This window comes from Furipterus horrens, unplaced genomic scaffold (assembly GCF_987537825.1).
Source record: "Furipterus horrens unplaced genomic scaffold, mFurHor1.1.pri manual_scaffold_6, whole genome shotgun sequence".
Taxonomy (NCBI): domain Eukaryota; kingdom Metazoa; phylum Chordata; class Mammalia; order Chiroptera; family Furipteridae; genus Furipterus; species Furipterus horrens.
Genome location: NW_028327176.1, coordinates 74,526,896 through 74,548,110, shown reverse-complemented (window position 1 = coordinate 74,548,110; position 21,215 = coordinate 74,526,896). Strand labels below are relative to the sequence as shown.

At 40.0% G+C, this 21,215-nt stretch overlaps 1 protein-coding gene across 1 annotated transcript in view; it reads left to right on the top strand.

Moving 5' to 3' along the window:
* The window catches only part of AFF3 (ALF transcription elongation factor 3), a 588,477-nt gene that overhangs the window by 427,161 nt on the left and 140,101 nt on the right, over positions 1 to 21,215 (top strand). The gene's annotated exons all lie outside the window — the stretch shown is intronic.

Below are 21,215 nucleotides of genomic sequence, written 5' to 3'. Positions count from 1 at the left end.
TGTGTCCTCACATGGCAGAGAGCAGCAAGAGCAGAAGCAAGCTCTGTCGTATCTCTTCTTATAAGCACATTAATTTCATTCATGAGGGTTCCACCCTCATTACCTAATCGCTTCCCAAAGGGCCACCTCCTAATACCATCACATTGGGGGTTAGAGTTTCAACATACGAACTTTGGAGGAAGGCAACAGTATTCATAGTCCATGATGGTATTCACTAAAAATATCTTATTCTCATTATAAAGCTATCTTAGAAAATGTTAAATAAAGAGAAAAATATACAGAGAAACAATTATGTACTAAACATATAAAGAAACCTATTATTTATGCATGTGCATTTAATAATGTTATACAAACTGATCTGGAAGTCAAGAGATCAAAGTCAATTTGAGAATTGTTACCAATAAATGTTATTTTTTTCAGAGAAATTTCAAACTCCCCTAATATTTATTTTGGCTACAGCAATCCATGTCTAAAATGACGAACCGTGGCTGTTCTTTTAGTTTATGAGGTCTCTGTCCCCAGAGGATTCTTTTCCATATCTGTTTAAGTAATTTGCCAGGATCCTGTCTGCTAAGAAAGTGAGAAACCTGGTGTACAGCCTTTGCCTAGAAAAAATCGACCAGATCCTGTTTCTTCAACTTTTAGACACCAAGAATAAAAAATAACATAGCAAGAGCCTTTCAGGCTCCTTGAACCCCCTCATTATGGTAGATAAATAAACTTGACTAAAGGCCTTGGTGAGATGAGGTTTATGTGATGATTAGGAAGGAACCCCTTGACCCAGCATTCCGGTACCATGAGTGCAGGTGGGGCTGGGCAAGACTGTCAAAGGAGAAGAGAGATAAGGAGATTGTCGCTTTTACCTGAGAGGGAAATTAAACACTGCTGTACTGTTGCTTATACTCTCAGATTAAAACACTAAGTGAACCCAAGAATGTGGTTAGAACAAGACTGCAAACCTTGGTCCCAGAGGTCATAAAAGAGAAGCCAGCAGCAAAACCAGGGAGTCTGTTCCCTTGCCTCCTCTTCGGTTCCCAAGACTCGTGCTTTCTCTTTCTGTTACACATGCGGTTCCATCACAATATGCCTCTCCTCAGGATGTTGTCTAGATTGGGGTTTCTCAAAATTTTGTTTTGTAATGTAATGTTTCTTTCATCTTAATTGTGATAAATACACATAGCATAAAATTCACGATCTTAACCATTTTAATACATTCCAAGACCCCCAGTGGATGCCTGAATCTGCAGATAATACCAAGCCCTATACATGCTCTGTTTTTCCTATATGTATCATACACACCTTTTCACCTATTTCACAAAAAGGAAGCACTTTACAAGCTTCTCTTTGGCATATCCAAATTGTCACCTTCACTGCTCTTTCACTTTGGGGCCAGTATTAAGTAAAACAAGGGGGACTTGAACACAAACACTGTGATGCCATGACAGATGATCTGTTAAGTGAGACAGCTACTAAGTGACTAATGGGTGGGGAGCATATACAGTGTGGAGACACTGGACAAAGGGATGACTCATGTCCTGGCAGGATAGAGCAGGATGGTAGGAGATTTTATTACACTACTCAGAACAGCACACAATTTGAAAGTTACCAATTATTTATTTCTGGAATTGTCTATTTAATATTTTTGGACTATAGTTGACCATGGGTCACTGAAATTGCGGAAAGCAAAACCACAGATAAGGGGGATTACTGTACATCTCAGCAGCATTAGTACATTCACATTATTGTGCTACCATCACAGCCATGCCCAGAACTCTTCTCATCTTCCCGAAATGAAACTCTGTACTCATTAATATGCCAAATTAATAAATTGCCATAGCAAATAACTCCACATTTTCCCTCTCCCCAGCCCCTGACAACCACCATTCTATTGGTACTTTTTGTTTCTATGATTTTGACTACTCTGGGTACCTCATAGAAGTGGAATCATGCAGTATTTGCGCTTTTGTGACTGGATTATTTCACTGAGCAAAATGTTTTCAGGGTTCATCTGTGTTGTAGCATGTATCAGATTTCCTTCCTTTTAGAAAAGGAATTTCCTTTTTAAGGATTTTCTTTTTAAATTTTATTTATTGATTTAGAAAGAGAGAGAGGAAAAGAGAAAGAGAAATATCAGCTTGCTGTTCTGTGCTTATTTATGCATTCATTCATTGATTCTTGTATGTGCCCTGACTCGGGATCAAACCTGCAACCTTGGTGTAGAGAGACAATGCTCTAACCAACTGACATACCTGGCCAGAGCCAGGAATTTCCGTTTTTAAGGCTGATTGATATTCCCTTGTGTGCATGTACGTTTGTTTATTCCTCTATCCATGGACACTTGAGTTGCTTCTGCCTTTGGCTGTTGTGAATAATACTGCTTATGAGCATAAGTGTACAAATATCTCTTTGAGTCCCTACTCACAATTTTTTTAGATATATACTTATCTCAAACTGTTTGCACATGATCTGTACAATCAAAACCACATTTTACATCATACCTACAAGAGTGTATGTTCTGAAGCAGGTGTCACAAAAAAAATTATCTACCGTTACTCTGACATTTTCCATTCTTATGTAATATTTTTAAATGTAGGTCGAACCACAGAAATCCACTTTTCTCAGCCCATGTTCACAAAATACAATAGTTACTGACCAACTAACAAAACAGTTTGTGCCAAAGGAAGGAAGAAAGAGAAGGCAGTGACAGCATTGAGCCCTGCTGCGTTCTAGCCCTGGCTGAGTCGCTATGTAATTGACCTCTTCAGTCCTCCCTATGGCCTAGTTCTCCCTTCCGCATTTTACAGATGAAGAACCCAAGGCTGAAAGGGTATAAGGAGTTTGCCGAAAGACTGGCATCTAGTGAATCTGTTTTCACTCAGATCTGCCCACATGCCAGGATGTGACAACTTTATATGGTGCCCTGCAGTCCTTCCCTCAGAGGACTCATACACATTCTAACAGGACTGAGGAAGACTTTAACCCAAAGGACAGCTGATTCAGAAAAACTTAGGACGCATTCAGAGGCTCAGGAAGTAGGTATTAGGGGGTATATGTCATGCAAGAAGGTAAAGTTGTTCAGTAACCCCCAATTAGACCACAGAAGCAACTGCTCCCTTCACTTAATGGTTAAGGTGTCGGGTCTCTACAGGTGAGTTAGGCACCTTTGCAATCAGTGACCTCTTCTTCATTCCACAGAGATTTAATGAATACACTGTAGCTACTCTGTATTCACTGTGGCTTTGACATATGGCAGCATTTTCCTGAGTAGTCACTGAGGCCATGGGAAAGTGTGGTAAATCAACAAACATTACCATATTTATTGATTGCAGTAGGTAATCAATAAATATTGCCTGATATTAACAGACTGAATATACTTCCTTCAAATGTTTGCTTTTGTGTAACTTCTTCATGCTCTGATGTTGAAGCTTTGCCCAGCATTTAGAACAGAATACTTATTCAACAAGAATTACTGGTATGAGTAAATGAATGGGTGTGGAATAACACAGGATGGCTGAAGTACACTTGCGCATTTTATTGTATCTTTTTTCAGAAATACCATTAGCTAGATTTGTTCTTTCTCATCTATAGATTTTAATTGAGATGTAAACCTCCAAAATGCAGAGCTTATATATTTACAGACTGAATTTTCTCCCTTCCCCCAACTGCGCCCAGATCACAGGTTCTCCCTGTGCCCCAGGTTCTAATGCTCATCCCTTCCCAGGCATGATACTTCATGCATTTATTGCCTGTTTTGTGCCAGGCACTCTAGTGGACACAGTGTCTTATTTAATTCTCACAACAATCTAATGAGGTGTATTATTACATTATTATGTCTCAGATTACAAAAGAGAAAGTCAAGATCTCAGAGAAATATGTTGGCTCACAGAAGTTTCACTGTGGCAAAGCTGACACTCCATCCCGGTTGGCTCCAGAGCCACTCAGCGACACTCCTTTAGAACTGTGGCTTCATGTAGAGGGCACAGGAAGTGGAAGAGATAGAAAGGAAGAAATCCTCTCTCTGAACAAAAAGCTGGTATGGCCCTAAAAGCCCTTAATATCTGCATTCCCTCCATATTTTCAAGAGATTGTGTCCCAAAGAGCCCATAAAGGCGGCTTGGAGAAGGAGGTGGGAGGATGCCTGGGTACAATGAGTAAAGGTGGATTTCTGCACAGTGGTGGTGGTCATGGAAATATCAGGGACCAGAGTCTGAAATGCATCTGACAAGCCAGTAGCTGTCAGAAACAAAAGGACAGCTCCACAGCCCTGGCCTACCTGTTCACCTCAGAGGGCCTTCTGCTGTTGGCCGGGGATATTGTGGCAAAGCAGCATTCACATGATCCCACCAAAGCATGGAAAGTATGTAAGCCTCTGCCTGCACCATTCTACCACAGAGAATTCCACCTCCACTTTTAGCTTCTTAAATGACTGGGATATACAAAGAGACAAGGCACGAAGGGATAACAGGACCAAACTTTCACACACATGCACACATGCACCTTTCTACATTAAAAAAACATTCCTGCTTTAAAAATGAGAACTCTGTGGGATTTAAGGCATATATGTATGATTAAGAGGTGACAAATACTGCGCACTAACTGTATGCCAGACTGTATACTAAACGCTTTGTAAGCATAGGATAACTATATAATAAGAGGTGACAGTTATGCAGGGACAACAGGTGTAAACTAAAAACCCTATAGGATGAATCAAGTCTTTGAAACCTCATAGCAACTCAGAAAAGTGGACAGCGTTAGATTCTCCCTTTTTATAGATGAAGAAACCGAGGCTCACACAAGGAGTAGAGCCCAGCCAGGATATGGCCCCAAGGTGTCTGACTTGAAAGCACTCTTTCTCCAACGCTGCCTCAGACTAGACACCTGGCTGTGCTGTTGTGTAAATTCAGCACTGCTGGATGCCATTACTGGTTCAGAACACAAACAGATGAAGTTCAAAGTGGCCAGATGGCAGCAAACCCAGTGAATGGGGACTATTTCATTTGAAAGTCTGTTTAACACTAAAGCTAGAGGATTGAATTAGATCAGTTGGCTTTTAGGGACGGGAGAGAGTGTTCTTGGTTTGCTTTTGGAGTTTTAAAAAACAGAATAATCAGCAGGTGAAACAAGAAAAACCACCAGTGTTGGGTGGAACTGTCAACAACATAGCTTCACTCCTTGAAATGATATGATGCTAATTTCACACAACCCTAAAAGTTGTATACCCTGAAAACAAAAAGATTTTTAATGGATAAATACATAAAATATTGTTATTCACAATTTTGAAAAAATATGTTTTTCATTTGACCACCAAAAAAACATCATTTTTCCTCATGAGCCAATTTTAAAAATGGAGACAGTCTCTGATTTTGTGTTTTGCTTTGCAGTTGACAGTTTGAAAATTTACTGAGCATTTACCATGTGCTAGGCACTATTCTAAGCATTTTACTTATATCGTTCTCAGAGCTGTCTGGGATGGTTATCTCCATTTACAGTTAATGGAAATGATGCACGGAGAAGATAAGTAACTTGCCCAGAGTCACACAGCTCATGTACAACAGAGCTGGGAATTGAGCTCAGTTTGACTCCTAAAACAATGCTTTTTTATCCATGGTTCTAAACAGCCTCTATTTTGACTGTTAGACTTCAATATCTTCCCAAAATACTGAATAAGAGAACAGCATTTCCAAATTATGTGTCAGTCCTGAGTATACATAGATGTTGGAAAATATACTTGAATTCATAATTAACATAATTAAGATCTTTTTTATCTTTAAATGTCTAGAACTTATCAGTATTTTTATCTGCTCTTTCAGAATGTCCAAGGATAGGTCATCATTTTATTACATTTTAAAGTACATTTGAATTCTCTTTTTTCTAATAATTACTGTTACTAATTGTGATAAATCTCCTCAGAGTGAGAATTATAGAGAGAAAACTCAGTGCCTTTGAAAGTACTAAATTTGATGTTCATCTTTTGAAGAAACATTATCAAATAAAATGAGTATTTTTATGTTTTTTTGTTTGTTTTTGTTTGTTTTTGTTGTTGTTGTTGTCTTTTTGTTGTTGATCTAAGGTCTTGTGTAGCTTGGGGGATCGATTTTGCAAGTTCTAGACTCAGGTGATGCTGGGTGAGACCTGAAGCCCTGGTGGACTTCCTCAATATCAGGATGTGGTATGCTCTGTGGAGCTTTTAGTAAACCTGATAGGTCAAAAATAAACTAAAGTAATGCCATAGAGAAGGTTACACCTAGACAAAAAGCACTCAGAGGATGGGAATGGAAATTTCTCTTCTTTCAGGAGTTGTAAATGGATGTCTTTGTTTTGTTTTGTTTTTTATCCTTTCTGTTTAACTTTCAAGCTAGGATTGCCAAATAAAATACAAGACACCCAGTTAAATTTGAATTTCAGATTAAAAGGAATAATTTTTTAATGTAGGTCTATCCATGCAATATTTGGGAATAATTATTTAGTATGTCTTTTCTAATTAAATATTTTATTGTTGTTCTATTACAGTTGTCCCAATTTGTCCCCCTTTGCTGCCCTCCACCCAGCCAACCCCCCAACCATCCCCCCAAGTCAATCTCCACCCTGTTATCCATGTATGTCTTATGCAGTGTTTGAGAAATACTTATAATAAAAAAGATTGTTTGTTTTTTACCTGAAATTCACATTTAAATGGGCATTCTGAATTTTTTATTTGCTAATTCTAGCAACCCTACTAAACACCACATAAAGCATAGGACCAACTGGACTTTAAGTCCATAATTTATTGAAGAATAGAAGAAAGACAAGTTGAAGAAGGGAGAAAAATGAGAAGGGAGAAGAGATAAAGTAATACAAGGAAAGAGAGAGAAAGTAAGAATGAATTCTGGCAATCTGCCAAGTAAAACAACTAACATTTTGCAAGAAAGAACTAAAACTGAGGTCATGGGATGGAAAAAAGTTTGTTTCACAGACTCTAGCCTGAATGTTAGCCAAAAAAAGAAAGGCATCCTATTAACATCTGAATACCAAAGCTCATCCAGGAATGGAAAGATTTGGAATTTACAGATTCTTAGCTTCCAGCTTTGTTAGAATGCCACAATTTTTTATTAATTGCAAGGAGGATTTTGGTTTTTCAGTGAGATGCTTCAGTAATTCGATACCAAAGAAGCTAACTTCAGTTTATGTTACTAAGATGCATTTGAAACTTTCCGGATAACCTTTTGTCTCTTTGCTTTGCACTGAAATGCAAAAAACTCTCAGGTACCTGATATGGAGAAGAATTTACCTCTGTTTAGAAATCACACAGTTCTGCTGTGAAACGTGAAGATGGCATTTTTTTTTTTAAGCTAGAAAATATTAACAGGTTCAAGACAGATGTTTTTTTCTTCCTTAATCTCTAACCAGAAAAAGTACTATAAGCAAGAAACCTCTTGCCTTAAACTGGACACGTCACAGATGTGACACTTCTGTAGGAGATGGCTTTTTAACTGTGGAGGGGAGAAAATAACCTTTGGAAATTTTAGGATGTTATTACAAGCAAATTTACTAGTTTTTGACTTACTGAGCCACAGCTGGAGCCAGCCTTCGTCAGGGTAAGAGTATTTCCATATTACTCTAATATCTTTCATATTTCATTGTAGGATTATTATGTTTTGGGGAATATGGCCTTTGAACTTGTACTGTCTGTTGAGTATGCAAATGGAATTGCTATAAAAGGGGAGAGGAATTGACAGTTTCCTTCTTGGAAGATTGTTGAGGCTGCTGGAGCAGAAATTGGACTGTACCATCATTCTGGATAAAAGAACATTTTGTATTTTCTTTGAGAGGCATTTAAAGGGCTGGGGTTACATCTTACCTGAGAGCCACACAATTAAGTGCTAGGCTCTCAGTTCTATAGTTGTTGTATTGTTGCTGCTTTAAAAAAAAATTGACCTAACAGTGCAAGGAATTTTCTAATCAAATTAATTATGAATCTGCCTGAAAATATTTTCTTTAATATTGTGAAATATCATCTTTTCCTCATCCTGCATCTTATTGTCTTTTGTTTTGTTTTTAATAAAGTACATTGGCAGTTAGTTCAGAGAAAGAACAGTGTTGTTTTGTATGCATTCCTTAAGCTTCAAAAAATTCTAAAGCCAGTCTCTCTCCAAAGAGCCAGAGATGGCATCCACACAGGCCTGACTGCCTGCAGACATGCACTGAGAAGCCTCAGGGAACCACATCAGTCGACCTGTGATAGGCAGACTAGAAGCAGGTGCTATTTTGATAGGCGAAATCACTAAAAAAAAATTGTCAGGTGACATAAATAACAGAGAACCAATCAGGAATTTAAGTATCCTGTCCAGCTAGTTTATATTTTTAACCCAATCTCCTCACCATGATTCTTAACCAGCGTGCACATCAGATCATCTGGGGAGCTTCTTAAAATATTAATGGCTATACTCTCCAGAGTCTTGGTCAATCAGTGCCTGACCCTGTGCTTCTGATACATGTCTGTGGTTGAAAACCATACTCAGGAGGTTCCAAAACTAGCTAACCATCACAATCACTGAAGAACCTTTAAAATGCAGCTTCCTGGGACATCTCCACAGAGATTCTGATTCACTGTGCCTGGGTTTGGGCCTAGGAATCTTGTTTTTGGAAAGTTTCCCAATTTATTTTGATGATTAGTCAGAATTGGAAATCACCTTTGCCCTAACTGAATCACATTAATTTCAGCAAAAAGGGGAGGGGATTTATTTAAAGGAAAAATAATTGAGTCAGGTGTACAGGGTTTTGGGAGCAGCACCCTTTATTTCCATCGCTTTCACCTTGAACTTTCTCCTATTCATCTTGCCTGCTTCTCTTCCATCCCAGAAGAAGTGCCTGATTCTCTTCTCCTCTGGTGCCCCTGAAGTCATCTGTTCCCACCCTCCTTCTCCAGGCCCATCTTGTTCTTTTCTTAGGTACTCTTCCCGCCTGGGCCTATAACATGCTCATATTTTCTCAAACAAAACAAAGCAGCCACATGTATCAACCATTGTAGCTCTCTCTATATATCAGTCCTTTAGACTCTCATAAGCCCTCCATCCTGGCCACTACAGCTAGTTTCTGGCATTTGTACTTGGAGACCACCATTGCCTTTTGTCGCTGGGCCAAATGGACAAATGGCCCTTTCCCAGTCCTTAACTTCCTGATTTCTTTGCAGCCTATGAGGAAAGCAGGGAGGGAGGAATGGAAATTACAGGCCAATAGCTCCTATTAATTTAGTCATTAAAAATTTTCCAAATGATGTATTATAGAAGTGTACACCTGAAACCTATATAATTTTATTAACCAATATCACCCCAGTAAATTCAATAAAAAGGAAAAATAAATTTTAAAAATACTTCCAATATTAAAATTTTTTTCAATAAAATTTTAACAACTATTATTCTTTCATATACATGTAGAGAAAAAGGAGGTTTATAGTTGTGAGTACACAAACACAGAATTTATTCTTATATTATTATTTATTAATTATTGTATTATTTTCCATATGCACAACTGTAAACCTACTTTTGTCCCACCCATATATAAAAGAATAATACACCATGACCAACTGAGATTTATTCCAGGTATGCAAGGCTGGTTCAATATTTGATAATCAGCCATTGTTGTCTTTATAAATAGGCTAAGGAAGAAAAGGCATATGAGCATATCAACTGATGCACATAAAGCATTTGGAAAATTTCAACAGTGATTCATTACAAAAGGTCTCAGTACACTAGAAATATAGGGGAACTTTCTCAACCTCATAAAGAATACCTATGGAGTTCTTACAGCTAACATCATAATAGTGAAAGAGGGAATATTAAGATGGAGAGCAAGGTAAGGATATTCACTGTCACACTCTTATTCAATATAGTACTGGCATTTCTAGCCACTGTAATATGGCAAGAAAAGGAAATGGAAGGCATAGATATTAGAAAAGAAATAAAGCTGTCTCTGCTTGGAGACAACATGCTTCTGTGTATAGAAAATCCCAAAGAACCTACAAAATACGAGAATAAATGAGTGCTATAGGATTACAAATTACAAGTTCAACACACAAAAATCAGTTGCATTTCTATATACTGATAAGTAGAAACCAAAATAAGAAATATGATACTATTTACAATTGCCACAAAGGAAATTAAATACTGAGGTGTGAATGTAACAAAATGTATAAGGCATCTATATGATGAAGATAATAAAATTCTGACATCTAAATGCCTAAACTGTTCTAACTTGGTGTCTGATAATGCATGTCCATCAGCACTGTGGAGCAGTCTCTCCTTGCAGAGAGTGCTAACTCTGATCAGTGGTGAGCCTTGGAAATTGCTGGGTAAGTATGTAAAATGCCAAGTGCTTTAATGGGTAAAAATTATTGGCAGCACCTATACTGATATGAAAGTTTTCCACTGTCTCAATATCAAAAGTCCAAGAATGCCATATCCTTGAAGTGAGTTACAGTGCTTAGATTCTTTCACATGAGTATAGTCAGCCAGGATTAACACGCTTAGAGTTGAGATTGAGGTAGAGTTTGTAAATGCTGCAAATATTATGTGACAGCCACCCAGCCCCAATGCTGGGCAGTTCAAGACATGAGTCACACGTAAATTCTTGCACAGTCAGCTCACTGAAGTGATGCCCGGTTTGGCTCCAGCACTCCTTCATTAGTGGTGTTGGAAAACATGTAAGTCCTGGGGGCAGGGAAATGAGCTTTAAAAACACAACTAAGCTGCTGAAACAGAAGTCCAAAAGCAAGAATGAGAGATGCCTGGCTAGAGATTGTTGCATAGATTACACTAGTTTTGAAGTTGGGAAAAGTTTAGAGATGGTCTGGTTCTTGGAACTTTGGGTGAGGTCCAAGAGTAACATAGCACTCTGCCATTGCCCAATCCTGCAGATAATACACACTTGGAATTCTATTTGAACAGTCAAGGGATATGCAGAGAAGTTTTAGAGAAGGATAACAGATGTAGACATAAAACATCATAGATGAGACATTGTGACACAGGTGGTAGATATACCGGCAGCATGCAAATTCACAAGGTTAGGTTTTTGTTTACTACTTTATTTATGTTCATAAGACAATGTTTTTCAAGGCACTTTCTATTTATCACATTATGTTTTCTTCAGCAACAACCTGTGAAGAAGGCAGAGTTGGTTTTATTCTTCCTATTATAAAGAAACCACAAGGAAATTTATAGCTAAGTAGTTAACATCAGAACCAGGAGACTTCAGATCATCAGATCTGCTGCTTTTCAGCTCTGAACCCCCTGCAAGACTGTCAGACCCTGAAGAGTTATCAGGACCTGGGTCTTTAGTAGGACTTATTTTTCTCTTGTCCTTATCCCAGGGACCTTTCTGCAAGAGCAGAATGCCTTACTTATTTAAAACTAAGTTTAGCCTTTCCAATGGAAGTACATACAGAAACCTAACTCATCATCTTACTAATGGGTCTTCCTTACTACATTTGCTCTATAAACCTGAAACTTGCTTTTTTTTTTTTTTTCCTTCCTCTAAAAAAACCTTTGGGCTCTGAACAGTTGGTCTTTAGGTTTGTAATTCTTTTTCAAGGTAGGATGTCCACAACATGAAACACACACACGCATACACCTAGAGCAGGGATGGGCAGAAGGCCGTCTAATTCCACCTGCCACCCAGCTAAGGGGTAGAAGGACCCATCACGGAATTGATCCAAACTCTTGTGAAACACACCCTCACCAGCTTTCTCTTACTTCTCTTAGGTTAAGAGTCCTGATGTCTTCATAGCTTGAAGGTGTTGCAAGGGCTTCACCCCCTCAGGAGAAATAGATGATAGAAGAGGAGAGCAAAGGGAACAGCAGGGTTGGCCAGCTCCTTCTCCATAGCCAGCAAGAATTCCACCAGTACTTAGAAATTACACCCTGCTCTGAGATGGGCAGAGCTCTCCTTAGTCAAGATCTGGGCTTCCAGAGACCAGATGGGGAAAGAGGAAAGAGCAATATAGTATAGTAAAAAGTATAACTTGATTCTCTCCTTTTGTAGAAGACTGAGTAGATGCCGATATATCTGTCTAGATTGTTGATGCACACCCTGATTTAGACCTTTTTCATTTAAATAATAGAAGCATAGGATAATCCCGCTTGAAATTGCATACTCTTCAGCTTAAGATGCTGTGATTTTGGCTTCCTGTATATAAGCCCGCCTGAGCTTTGATGCATTGTGCTGGGATGTTGGTGTGACATGGGAGAGAATGAAGCTATGTTGATGAAACCTTTTACCATTCTTCAAAAAAACCAAGATTTTATGTGATAATATGTCAAATTGATTTCTCAGGCAATTCATTTGAGAATTTTATCTGCACCCCATCATAAATAAATAAATAAATAAATAAATAAATAAGATCAATTTTATTTGAATGGGTTGGACAGCTAACTGTGTGTGAGTCCCTCAGCTTGTAAAGTGCCCTCCATGGGAGTGGGTGACTGATGTTTAGTAAGTGCCCTGTTGGAGTGGTTGGGGTGCTTCCCCCACACAAGTAATCTTTTCACAGATTCTGGGAAGGTCTTTGGCTGGGGATAATGGCTCTGTGATTGATCTTTATTTTTAGAGATACTTTATCTTGGCTTCTCTATCAGCTCCTTGTTTTATGGCATTAAAGTGCTTATAAGTGCCCACGAATTCCTAGAATTACACATTACAAATGAAATCCCATTTCTTACCAGTGAAAAAGGGAAGTGCAATGCTCTGTTGTGAAACTAGACACGTTCATTTATAATGAACAAAAGTGAGTCAGAGACAACAGCCCTGACTCCTCCTTCCTGTGTAGCTATGGGGATGCAGGTAAAGCCATAGTTTTTAATAAGAAAATATATTTCCCAGGTTTTCTTGTTGTGGTTTAAGGGCATACCTCTAGTCTACCTCTAAAGATCTGACTAAAAACAATGTTTTCGCTAAAATATATAGGTACTTGGTACCAAATCCCCTGGTTGTTGGGAAGCTAATTGAATTGAGGCAAATTTCACACAGTTGAGAGAACCGGGGACACTTGGGGCCCACCTTGGAGTCCACCCAGTGAAGAGCAGAGGGCTGGGCCTGATCCCTGAGGTGAGAAAGGCTAGCCTGGCTCTGGGATCCGGGGCTACGCTGTCCCGTCAGAACCACCAGGCACAGGTGAATCTGAACTGAGATGGGCTGTAAGAGACACACTGGATTTCAACACTTCATACCAAAAGAGAAAAATCATTAGTAATTATTGATCACATGTTGAAATTATAATATTTGGAGGTATATTGGGTTAAATAAATATATTATTAAAGTGAGTTTAAACTTTTAAAACATAGCTACTAGAAAGTTTTTAATTAATAGATGGCTCATATTTTTATTGGACAATACTATTCTAGACAATTGACCAAGATGTAGGATGGGGAAGGGCAGGGGGGCTAATAAAAAGCAATGCAGACTATTTCAAACTGATTTTTAGGCATTCCTGTTCTTCAAAGTCCAGCTGCCCCCAACTCAGGGGTCTCACCCTGACTTCCTTGGGTAGCTTCAGCACAGCTAGCACCAGTCTGTGGCCAGCTGCCTGCTCCCCTCTCCTCACCTCTGCCCAGCTCGCCTCCTCAGCCCCACCCTCCCTCCAGGACAGCCTCACACTCCCAAACCTCTCCTTCTGTTGGGCTGAGCAGCTCCTCAACCTGACCTCCCTACTGACTTCCCTCGAAGTGCTCAGCGGAACACACAAGAGTCTTTAGTTAACAAGACCCATTCTCCTTAGAAGGCTTTTCTTTACAATATTGACCCACAGTCTCTTTTCCTCAGTCCAGAAATTTAAAAAGCTCCCAACTTAAAAACTCATTTGGTAGACCTGACTGAAAGCTACTTATGGCTTTGATCTCACTTCCTGTGACTACCTACTCAGTAGACTGCCCCAAAGCCTGCCTGGGGTTTTGTGTAATGTGTGGTATAGGCATCAGTTTGCCTTTCTGAATTACAAAAGAACTTGTGGATCCTGAAACACATCTAGACTGGAAGGTTTCAAGTAAGGCTGGCGGGCCTGAAGCAGTTTTCCCTTCCTTAAAATCTGACTCCCCTTACCCGGTCTTTGAGGCAGCCTCAAAGATCATCTTTCAGAAAGATGGGTCTCATCAGGTCATTGTCCTCGTTTAGGTCCTTTGAAGGATCCCACAGCCTTAGGACCAGTTTCCACTCCTTAGCAAATGTCAAGGCTCCTTATCAGCAGGTGTTTTATCACCTGCTATGGGCTCAGCCCTCAGACAAGGACTGATGGGACTTAAAAGACATTTGAAATATGGTCTCTGACCTCAACAAGGGGAGATGAAGTACCGGGAACCACAGTGAACAATAGGATTAAGGGCAAAAGTGAACGAAATTGGCTACAGGCGCAAGCAGAATGAGACACAGGAGAGCAGAGCAGCATGGGCTCTGTCTGCAGCATGCTGAAGAGGCAGTGGGGCAGGTGGCAGGATGTGGGGGAAGGGGCAGGAGAAGGAAGGAACAGAGATGGTAGCTTCCTGCTTCCTCACCTGGTCTCTGTCTTTTCCAGGTAGTTAATGAGGATTGACCTGTTGCCTGCCTTTCCAGTGGGCTCAGGGGATACCTAAAGGATACCACCTGCTAGAATAAAATGTGTTCCCTGTCTTTTGTCATTTGAACTGATACCTTAGAAACATATAACTAGATGATGAAGTTCATTGTTTTCATCCCTGTGTCAATTAGGAAAGCTGATTGGAGACTGCTGAGCCCAAATGTAGTCTCCAACTCTTCCTCCTCTCCCTCGACTCTGGGCTACATGTCAAGTTGCCAGGAATTAGTAGTTATTTGGTAGCCCTTCCATTCAATTCCCATCTAGTGCAATCCTACTGGATACAAGGCTCTGAGCTTATACCATCATAATCCATCATATTTATTCTGTGCTTTAAAATTTGCAGAATAATTTTGTCTACATTATCTTATTCAAGTCCCCAATAATCCTTTAAAGTTGAAGGGTTGTATATTATTCATTCTCAATTTCCATTCAGAAGTGGAGGCCTAAAAAGACTAATTTACTCAGGGCCATAGAGCTAGTAAGTGACAAAGGTAGAAGTCTCACTTTTTCTAGTACAGGTGTCAGTGACTTCCTGCATCACACTATAACTTCAGGGGTTAAAAGCTTTAATATAAGCAGACATGTTGGACCTCTGAAGGTTGTTGAGGAGGTACTGATATGTGCCTGCTCCTGGCCCAGAAATGTAACTTTTCTTTCTAGTTGCCAAAGTACCAAAGCCTTCAGCCACTTTCTAGAATAAATCTTAACAATTAGACTAAAGTCTAAACAATACCCCAAACTTGTGAAGGAAAGGTTGACCCAGTCATATGAAACAGCAGGATGGAGCAGAGGAGGCAGCAAATAATTTATGAGCATCAGCAGCAAAAATGAGCCAGGGTGCTGGATCAGTTCAAAGAGCTGCCCTTTGAGGCTATTTGAAAGGGAGGTTCAAGGCTTTAATAGATACATTGCATAGTTATACAATGCAGGATGTCACAAAACCAAATGATAACTTTGATAATGTTTTATTCCTGGGAGTACAGAAGCCTTTGTACACATACTGTTTTTCAAATATAATAGTTCGTAGAGAGTATTTCCTTTGCTCCTTTATAGAGAAGGAAATTGACAGTCACTGTCCCCACCAGGTCACCAAGCAATTAAAAAAGGCTGCAATGTAAAGACGGGACATCACTCATTCACGTTCCTCTAGGCTACCAGTGTGACCACCTGCTCATGACCCACATTAACTGTGCCCCATCTTTGTACCTGCTGCATGTTTAGGGGGGCAAGGGTAACCGAATGGATCTTTCTTCAGTCAGAATTTGACCCTGAGTTGATAAAATCCTTTGAAAGTCTGAAGCACCCATCTCCAGTTTCTTGGCTAGAGAGTTCTGAAAATCATTGAGGAATGAGAAATATGTGTTTACACAGTGAAAAGGCTGGATTTTATATAAGATACCTTAACAATGGAAATAACAATGCAGTGGGAATGAAAGAGGCGCTTTTTTTATTTACGAAGTTAGAGTATAAATAAGGTACCAAAATCACCAGCTGTCATGTTTATTCTTTAAAAAAAAATTTTAATCACTTCATTTTTCAGTAATAAGGAAAGACAGAAACAAGTACTGATATCACAGGACAAAAAGAGTCATTCCTGGGAGCAGGCAGCGGCCATTTCCTATTACCCAGAAACCAGCAGTGAACCCAAGACTGACCCATTTCAGGATCCAGGAGTCAATGCCATCACTGGAATACTCACCAACTCGTTAATTTTCTTTGGTTAAAATCACCTTGATCTCTAAAAAAGGCATACGTTTTTTCCTTTAATAGAAAAAAATGTATAATTACTGTAAATGATGATACTAGATAAGAAATCCTGGTGGTATGTAAAATAATTCCATATGAAATTCAGATTTGGGCACATCTAGCTTTTGCAATATCTGGGGCTAGAAAAAACACTTATTTCCTAGAATCTGGCTCGTCCACCCATCCAGCGCCCTCTCACTGACATCAAGGTGCCCATTCGCACTGTCACCGTGCTGTTTCCTGGTGGGAGGGGCAATTGGCTGATGAGGCTTGATTGAGGCCCCTGCTTTCCTGCACAGGTTTTCCTTTGAAGAAAGCGTTGAGGTGTGCCAACAACAATGGAAGTTTATAAACCCTCGTCTCAATTGTCGCCAAAGCCTCATTGCCTCTGAAATCCCTTTTTAGAGGGTTTTCCTGATTCCAAAGCTTATTCGTGGTCTGAGTCCCTTCGCAGGGTTTGAGTGGAGGATTCCTTTGGGGACAAGAGCACAAGAACATCAGCATCACTGGGTGCTCCAAAATAACACTGTCCCAAACTACAGGCCACACAGATTCAGCAGGTGCACACATTTTTGGCAGACTTTTATTATGGGATCTGTATTTTTCATGAAAATAATTTGGGCATAGATATATTCAAAGATCTTATACAGAGCTCTCAATGACAAATGAGATTCTAAATTTCCCCCTAAACATCTGACTCAGCCTGGAAGGTGTGCGCACTAGCTGGGCACGTTTTGGAGACCAGCCTTGGTAATCTGGCAGCCTGAAACTTTTCTGAAGCAAGGAGTGTATGGCAGGTTGGTAGTTAAAGAAATTCTGGTTAAGATTCATTTGATGGAGAAGAAAAAAAGGCACGAAGGAAGGCTCCGACAGAGCTAGAGAGGACCTGCTGGGCCTTAGGTTTCCTAAGGCACTGGCTTTTTAGCCTCCAAACAGCATCCCATCAAAGTGAGCGTGAGTCCCTTAAACACACATTTCTCACATACCTTTTTGTCACTGCCTTCTGTGCCAACTGGGACACTCAGAGGGATGCACACCCAGTTCTCCTGACACGTCGCACAGCACACTGGCGTCTTCATTCTAACCCTGGTCACTACTCCTGGCCCTCTCTGTTTCCACCTTCTCCACCAAGAAAAAATGAAAAAGTATATAAAATTAAAAACTCCACTGTGCCTGTGTAGAAACTCGTCAAAATACAAGTTAAATTTTCTTGTAAAAAAATATAAAGATATCATTAGCCAAAATGTATTTTCCAAAAGCCCAATTTTTCCTGGGAAAGAGCTGGATATAAAGTATTATACATGCAATAGCCAGCCTTCCTCTAGGAATTCTAGTCGCAGTTGTGTCCTTCAGCGTTGCCACTTACATTCCATCAGCAGCCACTCAGCCCAGGGTGGCCCTGGGCTCGCCACAGCTCCCGTCTGCACCCTTTTGTTGTTGGTCTGACTCTGTAGTAGAAAAATGCACCTGCCTGCTTTTTATTTTAAGTTACTAGATAATGAGTTTTCAAATATGTGGTTATTACAAATTTAAGTGATTTTTAAAATGTTTTTATATAACTTGTTTGAGCTCATTATTTCTCAGTTCATTAAAGGTATATTTTAAATCTATTCCATTCCCTCCAGAGCCATGGATGAGGTTTATCTGTGTATCATTATAGGTGTTGGCTCCTATTATGCAGGAGGGTATGCTTTTTTTCTTTTTCTTTTTTTCAATTAAACCAATACCTTTGTCCCCCAGATGCTGGGACACAGAGAGGAATGAGGCCAAAAACTTCCCTCAGAGAGACCATAAGTCAGGTAGATAAGACAGATTTGAAGGCAGCAGTTACAACATAGGATGGCAAGTGCACTAATAGACATGCACAGAAGAGGGAAATTAATTAAGGTCACTGAGCACCAAGAAGATGTGCCCCTTGGTGGGGGGGGGGGGGGGCATTTGAAGGGTGAGTAATAGCTGAGAATAGGGAACGGAGAGAGGGGTATTTCAGGCAGCATGAGAGGCCAGGCCAAGATGCAGAGAAGTGGAACTATACATAGTTTGAATTATTCCAGTATTGAGTTCAAGGGCTACGACACGGTAGCAACCGCAGTGAGCTGAAGCCCAGGCATCACGAGCCTATGAATTTAGATTGTAGGTAGACAGCAGCAAGATGGGAAACAGGACCCAAAAGAAGGACTGCAGAAAGGAAGTAAGCTGAGATACTGAGAACTGGAAGTGTGGATAAGGGATGGAGAAAGAGATGGGTTCAAAAGAAAGCTCAAGAAATAGGGCAGGCACATCTAAGAGTTTTACTGTCTGTAAGGAGGACAGAGAGGAGGTCCAAAGCCATGTGCAGATGGCCAGGTCAGTGGCAGTGCCACAGACCCAGATAGAGAATTCAGCAGTGAGCATTGAATTTCGAGTAGCGAGGTAATGGGATCTGGTTTGGGACAAATCAAGGTGGAGGCACATTCATATGGAGATGATTTATTTGCTCAACAAATTCTTACTGTATGGTTATTCTGTGCCTGGCATTTTACTAGAGGCTGAAGATGTCCAATGAGATCAGCTAAACTATATGGGCTCTAGTCTCTGGGAAGCCACAGTGCAGAGATCCCCAGGGTGTGGAGTGGGCACTTGGAGGACAAGGTCATAGATGTCATCCTTGGGAGGAGATGAAGAGATGAAAAGGTGCAGAAGAGAAGAGAACTGAGGGCAGGAGCCTGGATAACATTGACTTGTGAAGAGTGGCTGGAAGGCATAAATGCAAGAAGGAAACCAGAAGTCAAAGATGAAGAGAACCTTTAGAGTTAGAAAAGCTGTGCAAGGAGCACATCAAGGAAGGAGTGTCACATCAACTTCACAAAAATCAGAGTGATCAAACAAGACAAAGAAACAAAGATGTTCATTTGATTTGGCAACTGAGTGTCCCTGAGAGAATTCCTTAACTTATTAGTAAGGATGGGTTTGTGTCTTGTCTTAGGCATTGAGGAAACACACCCCTCCCCTGCCAGTATTCAAAAGGCAGATGCGGGAAAGGTAGAGCCAATTGATAGACGATCCTAGCGCAATACACTAAATCTGTGCAAAGTTAGATAAGACCTGAGGAATTCTGTCCTGTAGATTGGAGATGGCTTTAAGGAGAAGGTGATAGTTCACTTGGAATTAAGACAGTGGTTCTCAGCCCTCGCTGAACAATAGATTTATCTGAGAATGCAGGTCAATAATAGATTTATCTGTGATGCCTGTGCCCAATCCAAGTCCAGTTAAATCAGAATCTCTGGGGTTGAAGCCCATGAATCAGTATTTGAGCACCCCAAGTAACGCAAAACCCTACGAGGCTTGACACTTCACATTGTGCTTTCACCTTTATTGTCTTATCTGAGACTCTGCTATCAGCCCATTTTATCAATGGACAAACTAATTCTGGGGATTAGAGCTTTATCCAAGGTTCAGAGCTATTCAAGGCTTTTGGCTGTTCAGAATCTAACCAGTTCAGTGTTATGTAGTGGTTTCCAAACTTGGCTGTAAATCATAATCACTTAGGGAGCTTTAAACAATCTGGATGCCCAGATCACACCCCAAACCTAATACATCTGACTGTGCGGTGGGATGGGAACCAGACATCAATAACTTTTAAAAACCCCAAGTGATTCCATCACACAGTGAAGTTTAAACCACTGTGTTATGCATTACTCAGGCAACTTGTGAGGTTGGTATAGTTTGAAGTGCATGCATTTGCTAATTAGGAGATTATGCTTGGTTCTCTTTTCTAATCCTAACAGTGTATCTGTTCAAATAAGCCTCTTAATTAGGAGCTCTTTTAGCAATTAACTTGTCAATAACAATAGCCACAAAAAAAATTCAAAAATGGGTATTGTGAACCAAAAAACAAATCTGAACCTACTGTACATATGATCCTTCTAGAGTCATTGCAGTCTTACTCTCAAAATTTATCAATTAAGTACATAAGCCATTAGTTAGCACACATTATAGGCAACCCCCTTACTAATTTACTGACAAGCAGTTAATATTTGACATCACACACTTGAGCCAAATACATAAAAATCTCAGTTCCTTTCTGGTTAGGGACAGATTCCTCTACAAAGAGGTGTGAGCAAAGAAATACTTATTGTCGAATCTATGCAGCCAAGAAAAAATTATTCCCTGACAGGGTCCTCTGACCTCTCCTCTAGTGTCTTCTCAGAAAAAGGTTCTGTTCCTTCACACACTGTACTTGAATTCATGAAGCCTTGGAAACCTAATTCTCTAACACTGAGAACATCGAGTTCAGAAACTAATTTTCTAGAAGTCCTTGTAAGGAACAAGGACAGGAATTTTAAAACCATCTTTGAGGAGAAAGCATTCCCTATCAAAGCACTCCTTCCAAAGCCCCAGTTTTTCTTTGATAGAAATCATAAAGTCTGTACAACCCTCTTTACCTATATTTTTTTCATGAGGAAACAATTTTCAAGTATAATATGCTCAGAGAATGCTGCTTTATAATCGTGGTCTGCGTTGCCCCAAGTGGAAAAGATGGAGTGCTTTCATATTTTTACAATCATACAAACTGTGTGTGGCATTTACATCTTTCTCAGTGGAAAAAGTCATGGGATGTTCAAGGAAAGTGGGCCCAGCATTCCACTTCTCCCAGACAAAGCCCTTCCTCTGGGCTGCTTGGCACCCCAGCTGCCATTGCAACTCCAAATAAGAGGAACAACCTGAAGAGTTTCAAAATACACAGCTAGAGAAAAAAAAACACCTAGGATATCTCACATCACTTTAGTGAGATGTGCCTGTACTACATCCAAGAGAAGTGGGGACCCGACAAATCAGAGCACCTGGTGTACAGACTTCCTTGCCACAAGGAGCAGCATGTGCAAGGCTGTCTCCTGTTTTGTTCCATTTT